This window comes from Spermophilus citellus, assembly GCF_964194105.1.
Source record: "Spermophilus citellus genome assembly, chromosome: 1".
Taxonomy (NCBI): domain Eukaryota; kingdom Metazoa; phylum Chordata; class Mammalia; order Rodentia; family Sciuridae; genus Spermophilus; species Spermophilus citellus.
Window position 1 is genome coordinate 91859680 of NC_138182.1, and position 14849 is coordinate 91874528.

Consider the following 14849-nt stretch of genomic DNA (forward strand, 5'->3'; position numbering starts at 1 on the left):
CTGTGCTGTATTTGTATACACACATTGCACACATAAAATGTGTGTATATATTCACTGAATGAGTGAATATCCATTCCACATTTCCTGCCCTTCCTGGCCCTGTGTTCTGCCTCTGGCTCCCCTTCTTGTGCATGACTGGTCTTCCCCTTGACTCTGTGATGTGCTACCCTTCCCTTCTCCTTTCCTTTAGGTTGGCCTAGCTTCTGCATAGCAGAGAAAAAACTTGACCCTTGATTTTCTGAATCTGGCCTATTTCACTTGGCATGATGTTCCCCATTTCCTTCCATTTACCAGCCAATGCCATGATTTTGTTTTTCTTTGCAGCTGAGGAAAACCCCATGGAGTATATATACACCACTTTATTAATCCATTTATGCATTGATGGGCATCTGGGTTGATCTCATCATTTGGCTACTGTGAATTGGCTGCATTGCTGTAGTATGCTGATTTCAGTTCTTTTGAGGGAAATACCTAGGAGTGGGATAGCTGGTCATATTGTGGGTCCATCCCAGTTTTTTTTTGAGGCATTTTCATATTGCTTCCCACCAACAATGGACAAGTGTGACTGTTTCAGTTTGGGGCTAATTTAAAAGGTGTATTGGGAGCAACCTGGTGTGCACCCCATGTGAGCACACCTGAATCTCCCAGACAACCTCACAGTTCCAGAGAGGGTGACCAGCTTACTTATGAGAATTTCCATTGTCCAGCCTTCATCAGTGTTTGGAGATTTTAGAATTTTTGATTTCAGGGAAACTTCAAGGTGTGTTGTGGTATTCCTCCACGGTATACACTGGTGTTTTTTATACGAGGCACTGTCAGTTCCCTTCCTTGAATCTCTTACATTGACCACTCTTTCCACCTGGACTTCACATTCCTGGCTACTGCACCAGCTCTAATCATCCCAGGTCCAGGCAGCAGCAGCCAGGGACAGCCCTCTGCCCCAGAGCACAGGAAACTACATTAGCAGCCCTGGGCTGAAGCCATATTGCCTGCTGGGGTATAATCCACTTCCCACAGCTCTGGCTGCTTCTTTCCAGACCCCAGGAGCAATCAGCATGGCCTTCCTGGCTGCCCTTTGCCCTGTGGAGCTGTAAAGAGCAGGAGTTCTGCCCTTCAACCCTCCTAGCACCATCTGAGTGTGACCCTCCATTTGAGCTATCTTTAAGTCCACTGAAGCAGTTGGTGGTGTGGACACTGTGGCATGCCCATGACCTCTGTTCCAGTAGCCCCTTGAGGGTCTGGCTCCCTGATCAGTTTCAGGTCCTGCAAATGCCCCTGGTTGAGACCAATGGCTGTTGCTGAGCTGCTTCGTGAGCTTTGCCGTGGCTCCCAGCACTTTCCTCACCCAGGTCTCCCAGTCTGAGTTTTCAAACCTGCCCCGCCAGTTGGCTGAATTCTAGTTGTCTGGGTGGTAGCCCAAGTGGGGCACTTCAGAGCAGCCACTTGAGCTGACCTTGCAGTATGGGCCCGGCACTGAGCTGTGTCTCTATGTACAGCCTGTGTGTCACAGAGGCATGTTCCAGGGGTTCCTGCTTTTTTTTTTTTTTTTCAATTTTTTAAGTGTAACATTATTGACAAGGAATAATGTTGTAAATGTGTGGTGTATACGTCTTCCTGTCAGTGTAATCATTATTAGGAGTAGAAACCTGGCTTTTCTGCCTGTTTTCAGCTACTCCAGCGGAGGAGGTGTTGGCTGGCCTTCCCCACAGAAGATAATTAGGATCCCTAGCCTCTTTGGTTGCCTAAATAAGTTCTTTCCTGTTACCTTTGCTGTTATGAACCCAGATCCTGTCACCTAGGCATTTTACCCGGCCCAGAGTCTCCATAGTATCCAGGTAGCACCCATGGAACCCTCTCTGGAGCAAGGAGAGGAAGATCACTTCCTGCATTGCGCTCACTCCCGCTTTATGCTGTTGCTTGAGCATTACAGGGACCTCACCAGAGCGCGTAGGCCCGGAGCCTGCTGCCGTGCATGAGCACGCCCAGGGGCAACTCCGCCCAGCTGCTGTGGACTCCCTGTGCTGATCCAGGAGAGGCCAGAGCTCTCCAGACCCAAACCCCAGGCCCTGGGAGGAATGGGAGGGGCTGTATGATGAGGTCACCTCCCACTCCTTCCATAACCACACAGAGGGTCCACTCGGTGAGCATCAGAGACTGGAACTAGAGCGGTGGCCTTCAGCCCCACCCAGGGAGAAAAAATACATGAGATGAGTAAATCCATACACACGGACATTGAAGTTTTATAAGCTGACCCAACTGTATTTCTAAAATGTGACCAAAGAACTTATACAGCAAAAAGATCAAAAGGACACGACTGTCTCTTTGCCTGTGCAGCACAGTGCTGAGGGCAGGACAGCTGCTGACCGAAACCGGGTCAAGGTACAGTGGTAGTTGGGACCTGCACGGGTGAAAGTGGACGGTCCTGTAACCTTCGAGAAACAAGGGCAGCAAGGGGCGAGCCCGACCTCAGCCATAGCGGAATCTGCATCCCCACAGGCAAAGGCGGGTCCACCTCAAGATGGCAATGGCAGCAAACCTCCTGGGCCCTCTTCCCCCAGACCTTGACGCATCCCAAGATGGAGGTGCTGCATGGAATCAACCTGTCCACACCTGCCCGCAGGCCTCTGGGTGTCGGTGCCAGTGGGCTGGCAGCAGCAGTGGTGGCAGTGACAGCAGCCACAGTCTTAACTTTCACTTAATTGCTTTGTTCTTGACTCATTTATCATGTAGCCTTAATTTGACTTAGTTGGGTAAAATTTTTCCATGGGTTTGAGTGGTTTTGATCTTACATTTGTGTGTTTGTTTGGACCTTGGTTTTTGTCCTTATTAATGCACCCCTTTAATCTCTCTTACACTATTAGCTAAATTCCCTGTTCTAAATTTTTTTTTCATTTTTTATTACCTTTTTTCTCCATCCTTATAGTCATTGTCTGCTACTTCTCTCTCGTCTTCCTCCACTCACTTTTTAAATATTTTAGATTTTCTCTTGCCTCAATGGTTTATTTTCCCTTCACTTGACAACTTTCTGATATAGTTAAGTAATTAGTATAATTCCTCCCCTACTTGTGTAGTGATTGCTAATATGGTGGATGATGTAGTAGATACCCCTGTTCAATGCCTGATCTAGCTCAGGTTTTTATTGTTGGTTCAGATGTTAGATGATGATCCCCTCCATTCCTATACAAATGACAATTGGTGCTACAAATGTTAAACATTTATCTTAAGTTTATACAACGGTCGCCAACATTAATGCTACCTTTGGCTCTCCCTTTCTCCAAGAGAGGCTGACAAGTGATTGAAACAATTCAGACTCACAGAGCAGAGATCCTGGTGCCAGGAAATTCTCACAACTCAGCCAAGTAACAGGCAATGTCACTCCACAAACATCTATCCCTATGTGAGCCTCAACAACATTTCAACACACAGAACTGGAGAGATGGATACTCCAGATGAATAATCAGTCAAAACATAGCCACCAGCCAAATATAAGATCAATAAAAATATTTCTGACCCAAATATTGCTATAAACCAAATGAACCACATAAACACATGGAGATTGAACACTACTCTCTTAAAATGAAGAATGGATCATAAAAGAAATGATAAAAAATTGAGAAATTCTCAGAAACAAATGAGAACATAGATACAATAGACCAAAATCTCTGGGACAGAGAAGAGCAATTGTAAAGCAAAATTTTTGAGCATTGAGTGCCTACTTTAAAAAAATAGGGAGTTCCCAAATAAATAGGCTTATGTTCCAACTCAAGTCTTTAGAAAAGAACAAACTAATTTCAAAATCAGTAGAAGACAGAAAATAATTAAGATTAGAAATGAAATTAATGAAAGAGGAAAGAAAACAATTTGCAGTTTCAATGCATTAAAGAGTTGGTTCTTTAAAAACACAAACAATATTTGTAAACCCTCAACCAAACTAATTGTAAATTGTGGGGGAGGGGAGAGAGAGAGAGAGAGAGAGAGAGAGAGAGAGAGAGAGAGAAGAGCCAAATCAACAAAAGTAGAAATGTAAGATGAATTAACATCACATATCTTCTGAAAATCAGAGGCATCATTAGAAAATTTATACTTCAATAAACAGGACTATCTAGAGAGATTCCCTTCTTTACAACAAGACCTAAGAAGCCCAACCCACACATTGACTTGCTCATTCCTAGAAATCACCTCTTTTCTCAAGACCTCTAGTTTCATTAAATGAGGATATTTTACAGATCAATCTCTAGTCACTGGTGTACTCACTGATACTGAGCTTTCAAAGGTTTGAAACCTTCTAAGCAATAGGTATCTGCATGTGCATATGGAACACACATTCATATTCATGATTCCTGTCTGCATTAAGTGAATTGGTAATAATAATACATTTCTGTTAGTTGATAATCTATTACTCTTTCATAGAGGGGATATATCTATACATATGCATACATACACATATATACATATAGAAACATAGAAATTTGTCTCCATTTCAATCCAGAATACAAAAGGGCACATGTTCTCCTTCCCCTTCATATTTGTATATGAAAAAATCACTGAAAGTGATTGAAACACTTCAGATTCATGGGAAACTAAGGTTTCCACCTATGAGAAACTCAGATTTCATTAACTTTAATATACTTTCTCATTTGTCTAAGCCTACACTGCAGAGAATTTCTTATAGTGCTTCAAAGACAAAACCTACTGAATTGAGTTTATTGTTATTTACAATGCTTGTGACACAATCCACAGATACCATGCACCCTTCCCATCCAGCTAGGAACACCCTCCTCAGACTGAGTTAGTTGAGAAAGCCCCAGGCACTGCACCAGCCATGGAGAGATGCAGCTCAGGGATTTGGGCCTTGGTCAGAAGCTTCATCCTGGATCTGTCCCTACATGATAGTTTGAGGTTGTCTCAATGGGACTGGAAAAATCACTTCAAGGATCCTGGTTCACAGGGCTCTGTGCAAGAGACTCAGATTCCCTGGCCCCTTTATAGGACCACGTGACTGTAGTCATGGTGTGGTGCCATCTTCTCACAGAACGCACTGCTGGGGACCCAGGTGGACCTGCCCTTGAGGATGAACCTTGCATGTGCAAACTGTTATCTTTATCATTGGAGGGTCAGCCCTTACTTAGCAAAGGCAGCAGCACCTGGACATCAGGGCAAGGACCCCAGGAAGCAAGGATGATGAGAGGCCACCTTGGGGGATGGTGCCCAGCACTGGATGCCAGGACCTCCAGGAGGCAGGTGCTGACTGTGCCCTGGGTTCACATCATGCACACACCCCTGCACAAGGGGAGCAGAATGTCCCTCTCCAGACTGACCCTCTTCCTCCCCTTCTAGGTAGCCCTCCCTGACACCATGACCATTTCTTGGGTGCAGGCTGATAAGCCTTTTAAGACCCTCATACATGGCTGTGTACAGTTTCCTTACACCTCAATTCTGTCATCTAGCACAGTGTCTTTGATAATCCTGTATCGGTTGAATATGTCAGGGTTTTGATTCTAAAATGTCAAATTGTCAAATTTTGGGCTGAGATTGTAGCTCAGTGGTAGAGTGCTTGCCTTGCACTCATGAGGTCCTGGGTTCAATCCTCAGCACCCCATAAAATAATTAAATAAAATAAAGATATTTTATCCACCTACAACTAAACAAAAATTAAAAAAAAACAAATTGCCAAATTTTCAAATTCATTTTGTGAATCAATTACAATTTATTCATACAGTTTTCAAGCGAGAGTCATTTGTGTTGGTCCCAGGTAATAGATATCATTAATAAGGCTGCTTAAAGTTTTAGTGCCTGCTCATGTGTTCACATGTTTTCATTTCCTTCCAACATGTAACTATGAGGATCATAGGATGCTTTTCTGGTTACCTTCATGAGAATATGCCACAAACCTTCCCTGAGCTGATGTGTGACTTTGCTCCCCAAACTGCAATGTGTGAGAGTTCAAATCTCTCTTTAATTCCCTGGGGTTCTGCTCACCTGAGCTAATCTGTGGGTGGCATTTAGGACACTTTGAGCTTCCTATCAATGTTTCTGGGGTATGTGTCTTACTTTGTTTCTCAGAGGCTCCATTTATGCAGCTGGGTGACTTTGGGAGGAAGGGGAAGTCTTGGAACTGACCTTCCAGTTTGGCCTTTAATCTACTTTTGGCAGCTCAGTTTGACCACTTACCATGGGATCTACAAAATGTATAAGAATCTCAGCCTATGGTTAGCCCAGAGCAGAGGATGGCTAGATGGACTTGAAGTAGTCAGTGAGCACTGTGAAGTACTGCTCAAGGTTTACTGACTTTATATTGGAAGGTGAATAGTTCCTTGAAATTTTATATGCACCCTGTGTCTCTTAATGTAATTTTGGTAAAAATGGCACAATGGATTCTCAATATCAAATTGACTGTATGCCACGAATTTACATAACATTTGTTAATTAAATATATAAAAATTGATAATGATGTTAAGAAAATGTGTTCTATAATGTAGGGACTTGGAGAGGGACATATGGTGCTTCTTGAATAAAAACCTCTTTGAGTACAGGTGTGTCAGTTTCTACAAGAGGCAAGTTTATTGAGGTCATGGCTCTGTGTATAAAACCGGGTTCAGGTCACTGATTTTGGATCAAAGAAATTTGTGGAAATAGGCAGCACTTGATGTTTAGCTCTGAAGAACCAATAGGTTATTAGTGAAAGTAAAATACTCTGAATTGGCTGTGAGGCATGGTGAGAAACATCAAAGAGATGTTTGTTGAGAAATGAAGCTAATCAGTTTCAGTAGTAATTAGCTAGGATGTCACAGTTTAATGATCAGTGGAACTAGCCACGTGAGCAGGACCACCCTTAGTCCCCCAAGACTGGGAGAAGCCAGGGCCCTTGGGAGTTCCTCTAACCCCAGCCTTGCAGCATCCTGGCTGGGGAATGGCCACTGCTTTCATTGTCTATGAGGATGACCCCTGGAGACTCGAGAACCACCTGGCACCTGGAGGATCTTAAACGTCTGATTTCCTCCTGGGATATGAGGCCCAGGGGAAAAATATGGCTTCAAGGGCTGGGTGAACTTGCTTTTGAAAGTATAAAGAATGGAAGATGCCTTCACATCATAGAAAGAGATCAACCCTTTCTCATACTGTAAAAATACCCCACTATTTTAAGGGGTGGGTTTTCAACATTAACAACAAAACGTGGCACAGAAAGGGCATCATACCTCCTATCAATCCGGGAAATGGACCAGAAACCATTCTCAGGACTGGTGTAATTATATGATATTTTTCATTTAACTGAATCCAAGCAGAGCCCTACATTCCACGTGTACTTGTCTGGTACTTCAACCTCCCAGTAGTGATGGCCACTAGAGAAGCTATTTTGGCCCAGCACAAATGGGGCAAGAGTAAATCAAGCAGATTTATCAGGAACATCTTGCTTCATAGGCAGGGTTTTGACATGTTTCCCACCATGTGACACATGAAGAGAAGGGTGAGCTGTGTCTGCATCCAGTGTGATGTCCTCTGCAGAAGGAAGGAGATGAGTCACTTGTGAGCATAAGAAAAGACACTGGGGGAGGGGGGGAGTTAAGATAGAGGAATAGAGAGGGTCACTTTCTTGGCAGTTCTGTGGTGTGAGACCAAGAAATACACAGGTAGATTCTCAGCAAGGTCGGTGAACAAAATAAGGTGTGTGTGTAGGGGGGGGGGTTGAATTGGAATTTAAAGCAGATCAATATATATATATATATTCAATATATGTATTCAAGGAGGTTGAATATAATAAAATAAGGAAGAAATACCCAGTGCTGCAGCCACTATGGGGGATGGAGGCACCAGCCAGAGTGGTCCCTCCACCAGCAAAGTGGAGGGAGAAGAGAATTAAAGGTACCTGCATTATAAGGAGGCCTGAGGTATGTCTAGGTCCAAAGAGTTTAGACACCAAAACCACTATCCAGCTAAACTAAAAGTTGCACTGCATTGCATCCCTTTGTGGGAAAGAAGCCCTTTCTCTCTTACCTACCTGAAGAGGACAGAAGAATCATTTTGCACTATGGCATGGGGGAAGCAGCTGAGGGCACCAATTCCTGGCTAACTCGAGTCTATCCCAAAATATAGGTCTGGCAAACCCAAACTTCATTACCCAAAAATGTGCCTAAGTAACCTGGAGAAAATCAAACTGGGAGAGAGGTTTTCACAGGGGACATAGGTCCTGGAAACCTATCCAGCTCTTCCCCTCCCCCTCCAATCTGCTGCTTGCAGAACAAGCTTGGAAAGACCCACCTAGATGGGAATTTGATAGGGTGGGGCTGGAGAGTTGGAGTTTGGAGACTGAACCCAAGACCAGGAAATGTAAGGTCTGCAGGTGACATGGTGGACTGAGAATTGGCTCCTCCATCACATGAGTGGAACCCAGGGAGATCCTGGGGTGCAGACTTCCAGCATGGACCGGCAGTTGCTGGGCCCTGGAGATGCCTGATTTAAAATCTCCAGACCAACTGGCATGCAGGGAAGGGCCTGGAGTCCCCCCATGCCTAAACCCCGCCTCTAGGAGTTCAACCTATGGCATTGCCTCTGTCACTCTAGCAACCCCACCTTGAGGGAGGAGCAAGCATCACACTCCAGAGAACCTCACCTAACGCTGCTGAGAATCTTGAACTGCAACAGAAAAATTCGTAATTTTTCTTTTTTTTTTTTTATTGGTTGTTCACAACATTACAAAGCTCTTGACATATCATATTTCATACATTAGATTGAAGTGGGTTATGAAGCCCCAATTTTACCACAAATGCAGATTGCAGAATCACGTCGGTTACACATCCACAATTTTACATAATGCCCTATTAGTAATTGTTGTATTCTGCTACCTTTCCTATCCCCTACTATCCCCCCTCCCTTCCCCTCCCATCTTCTCTCTCTACCCCATCTACTGTAATTCATTTCTCTCCTTGTTTATTTTCCCATTCCCCTCACAACCTCTTATATGTAATTTTGTATAGCAATGAGGGTCTCCCTTCATTTCCATGCAATTTCCCTTTTCTCTCCCTTTCCCTCCCATCTTATGTCTCTGTTTAATGTTAATCTTTTAGTTTTTTTTTCCTTTCTCCTTTTCTCTGTTTAATTGTGACTTTAATAATTCATGGACATTTATACATATTCATATTTGTGAGTTTTTTCTCATTCCTAGCAGTTTTGAAGCCAGTTATCTTTCATAAATTAGTTTTAGGAAGACTAGGATATTTGATTAGTATATTTCAGGTTTTGAAAATCTTCTTTTATATTTATTATTTATGGAATTTTTAATTTACATATGCAAATATATTAAATATATATTATATAAAATATATGTTTTTTTTCTACCTTTTCTCTTTCCCTGGATTCTCTTTCTCTCTTTTCTTCTGCTAACAGCCAATCTCTACTGTTCTCTCTTTCATGACTCCTTTATTTTTTTTACTTCTATCTTCTCTCCTCTTCCCTCATAGTCATCACATCTTATATCATTTCTGTTCTTTCCCTGTCCACCGTATTCAAAATTGTAAACTCTTTTTGCAAACTCATTGTTTTTTTTGTGTATAGGAAATAATGTATCATTTCTATTTATTGTGACAATTAACATTTAGAAGTCATAGCAGGAACTTTTGTTTTAATGCTGTATATTGTTTGCATTGTTTGTTGTTATTATTTGTTTCCCCTTAAATGGTGAGGTACTGGAAACCTTCAGGGACACTATAAGTTCATAGAGTAGAATTTCTACTGCCTCAGATCCATAGTGTTAGATTTGTACATATACACAAACAACAGGAAAAAGCAATGGGACAGATCAAGATACTCGTTGTCCCAAACAAACCAAGATACTTCAATAATTGACATCATAGTGGAAGAAATCCATTGACATCACAGTGGAAGAATTGTCAGAGAAAGAATTCAGAATGTACATAGTTAAGTTGATCTATGAGGTAAAGAATGATGTAAGGAGTGAAATCAGAGGAAAAATACAGAAAGTGAAAGATCATTTCAATAAAGAGATAGAAATTCTGAGAAGAAAAATCAAGCAGAAATCCTCAAAGTGAAGGAATCAGGAAACTAAATTAGAAATTCAATGGAAAGACTAGACCACTCGGAAAACAGAGTTTCAGGCAATGAAGACAAAATGTGTAATTTTGAAAATATAGTTGACCATGGAGAAGAGATATTAAGATACCATGAACAGGACTTCCAAGAAATATGAGATAACCTGAAATGACCAAATTTAAGATGTATAAGAATAGATGATGCCTCAGAGATACAAACCAAAACAATGCCCAATCTTTTCAATGAAGTGATATCATTTCCCAAATCTAAAGAATGAAATAAAAAATCAACTGCAAGAGGCTAACAGAACTACAGATATACAGAATTAGAACAGCCAGATGACAGCTCACATTTATAGGGAAACCAATCCAGATCTCAGCTGATTTATCCACCCAGACCCTCAATGGTAGGAGGTCTTTAAATGATATATACCAATCTCTGAAACAAATTGGATGCCAGCCAAGAATACTATACCCAGCTAAATTAACTTTAGAATTGATGATGAAATAAAACCTTCCATATAAACAGTGTTAAAAGAATTCACAACTAGAAAGTCTGCACTACAACACACACTCAATTAAGTATTTCATGAAAAAGAAATAAAAAATAAAAGTGAAAACTAGTAAAGGAGGGAAATACACTAAAGAAATAGTAAATCAAGGGAGAAACTAATTCAAATTAAAAATCATAAATCAATCACAATGATAAGGAAGGAAAAATCATTTCTCAGTAAAAACATTGAATGTAAGTGGCCTTAACTCATTAAGGAAAAGATATAGACTGGCAGATTGTATTAAAAAATAAGTCTCAACTATGTGCTGTTTCTAAGAAACTGATCTCATAGGCAAAGACATCCACAGACTGAAGGTCAGAGTATGGGAAGAAAACATGTCGTTTACATGGATCTAGTAAACAAGTAGGTCTACCACGCAACCTGCGCAATGGTTTCATTAATGAGGTTCTAGGCATAAAGTTAGCTAGATGAGATCGAAATAAAACACACAGACTCAGTTACCTTATTTATATTGCTAGGTCCTAGATGGCTCCCCTCTCTGGTTCCCTCCTCTAACCGCCCAGCAGGGCAGCAAGGATTACTCAGGGCTAGCAGGAGAGAGAGAGAGTGAACATGCCGGGGAGTAGCCTTTTATTGGGGAACAAGAGATTCAGGGGAGAATTCCATCCAATGAAGGTTGAGGGGGGGTGCACTCCAAGGTCAGGGTCAGTGATTGGGTCCCCGGGGTCAGTGGTCAGGCACACCCCCACACGGATGGGTTCTCTCATCAGGAAAGGGCCGGGAAAGCTTCGACACAGCCAAAGCGCCTCAGACCCTTAATGGGAGTCACCCAATCACGTGTTAGAATGGCTTCCCACAAGTAGGGGTTTCCATCTTCATATCAGATAAAGTGGACTTGAAGGCAGAGTTAATCAGAAGAGACAGAGAAGAAAATTTCATACTTTTAAAGGGAATTATGCATCGACAGGACATACCAATCATAAACATTTATGCCCCAAACAATGAAGCATCTATATATATCACACAAACCCTTCTCAATTTCAAGAATCAAATAGACCACAATAGAATAATACTGGGTGACTTTAACTCACCTATCTCATCACTGGATGGATCCCCCAAACATAGACTACATAAAGAAGCTACAGAACAAAAAATTACAATTAATAATTTGGATGTAACAGATATATATAGACTATTTCATCCATCAATAATTAAATGTGCTTTCTTTTCAGCAGCACACAGATCCTTCTCTAAATGAGACCATATCTTATGCCACAATGCAACTCTTAGAAAATACAAAAAATAAAGATAATACCTGGCATTTTATCAGATCATAATAGACTAAAATTAGAAATCAATGATAAAATAGAAGCTACTCTAACACTGGAGACATTTAAATAATATGCTATTGAATATCCAATGGGTAGCAGAAGAAATCAGGGATAAAATTAATAATACTTACACATAAATGAGAATAGTGATACAATATACAAAATCTCTGGAACACTATGAAGGCAGTACTAAGAGGAAAGTTCATTGTATTGAGCTCATTCATTAAAAGAATAGAGGGTCAACAAATAAATAGTCCAATATTATATCTTAAAGCACTAGAAAGAGAACAAATCAACATCAAAAGCACTAGAAGACATCAAATGATTAAAATTAGTGCTAAAATCAATGAACTTGAAACAAACAAAAAATCCCCCCAAAAACAGATGAAAGAAAAAGTTGGTTCTTTGCAAAAAATAAATAAATATGATAAACCCTTAGCCAAGCTAACAAAGAGAGAAGTCTCATATTACTAAATTACTTGCTATAATTAATTAATTATTTGCTATGAAAAAGGAATTATCACAGGGGACACTACTGAAATAGAAATAATAATCAGAAATTATCCTGAAATTGATACTCTAATAAAATAGAAAGTCTTGAGACATCAGAAAATTTCTTGAGACATATGACCTATGCAGACTGAATCAGAAGGACATAGAAAATTTAAACAGATAAATTTCAAGCAATGAAATTGTAAATGCCATCAAAAGCCTACCAACAAACCAAAGCCCAGGACCAGATGGATTCTCGGTGGAGTTCTACCAGACCATCAGAGAAGAACTAACGCCAATCCTCCTCAAATGATTCCATGAAACACAAAAGGAGGGAACCCTTTCAACTCATGCCATGTAGCTTGTATCACCCTGATACCAAAACTGGACAAACATATGAAGGAAAGAAAACTTCAGAAAAATATACCTGATGAACATAGATGCAAAAATTCTTAATAAAATACTGGCAAATTTCCTACAAACACATATTTTTAAAAAATGGTGCACCATGATTAAGTGCGGTTCATCACAGGAATTCAACTTTGGTTCAACATATGGAAATCAATAAATGGAATTTATCATATCAATACATTTAAATAAAAGAATCACATGATTAACTTGATAAATGCCAACAGAGAAAAACTGAAAGCATTCCTTTGAAAACTGGAACAAGACAGGAATGCCTTCTTTCCCCAATTCTATTTAATAGTCCTGGAAACCCCAGCCAGAGCAATTAGAAGAAAAAAATTAACGGGTTATGAATAGGAAAATAAGAACCCCAAACTATCACTATTTGCTGATGATATAATTTTATTTTTAGAACACCCCCCAAAAAACAGCAACAGAAAACTTTTAGAACTCATAAATGAATTCATTAATTCGAGATATAAAATTAATACCCAAAGATCAATTGTTTCCCTACATCAGTGATGAAACAACTGAAAGAGAAATTAAAAAACTACCCCATTTACAATAGCCTCAGAAAATGTTTGGGAATCAATCTAACAAAAGAGATGAAGGACAATGAAATATAATGAAAACTACAGAACACTATGAAATGAAATTGAAGAAGGCTTCAGAAGATGTAAAGACCTCCCATCTCCAGGATAGGTAGAATTCATATTGTGAAAATGGCCATACTACGAAAAGCACTATACAAATTTAATGCAGTTCCTATTAAAAGTCCAATGACATTATTCACAGAAATAAAAAAAATTCATAAAAATAATTTGGAAAAATAAGAGGCCCAGAATAGCCAAAGCAATCCTGAGTAAGGAAAGAGAAGCAAGAGGCATCAAAGTACCAGACCTTAAATTACACTACAGAGTTATATTAACAAAAAGGGTGGATACTGGCACCCAAACAGACATGAAGACCAATAGTACAAAACAGAAGACACAGAGACAAACCCAAAGAAACACAGTTATCTCACTCTAGACAAAGGTGCTATCAATATATATTGGAGAAAATATAGCCTCTCCAACAAATGATGCTGGGAAAATTGAAATTCCATATGCAGGAAAATGAAATTAAGACCATATTCATCACCCTGCATGAAACTCAACTCAAAGTGGACCAAGGATATAGGCATTTGACCAGAGAGCCTGCACCTACTAGAAGAAAAAGTGGGCCCATCATGGTGCCCTAAGAACAGACTTCCTCAGTAAGACTCCTAAAGTGTAAGACGTAAAATCAAGAATCAATATATAGGATGATATGAAACTATAAAGCTTCTTCTCAGCAAAGGAAACAATCAGGTATGTGAAGAGAAAGCCTATAGAATGGGAGAAACTTTGCCACCTGCACTTCAGATAGAGCACTAATCTCCAGGATGTATAAAGAACTCAAAAAATTTAAAATGAAAACAATAAATAACCCTTTCAATTAATGGGCAAAGAAATGAACAGACACTTCACAGAAAAAGAAATATGATCAGTCAGCAATTGAAAAAATGCTCAATATCTCTAACAATTAGAGAAGTGAAAATTAAAGTTAAACTGAAATTTCTTCTCACTCCACTCAGAATGGCAATTATCAAGAATACATGTGAGAGAAAACAGTGGTGAGGATGTGGGGAGACAAGGTACACTCATCTAATGTTGGGGGACTGAAAATTGGTGCAACCACTCTGGAAAGCAGTATGGAAATTCCTCAGAAAATTTAGAGCAGAACCCAGTTATCCTAATCCTCATTTATACCCAAAGGACATAAAATCAGTATATTACAGTGATGCAGCAACATGAATGTTTATAGCAGCTCAACTCACAATAGCTAAGCTATGGGATCAATCTAGGTGCCCTTCAAAAGATGAATGGATAAAGAAAACATGGTACTTATGCACAAAGGAATATTATTCAGCCCTAAAGAAGAATGTAATTATGGCATTTGCTGGTAAATGGATGGAACTGGAGACTATAATATACTAAGTGAAATGGGCCAAACCCAAAAAACCGAAGGCCAAATGTTGT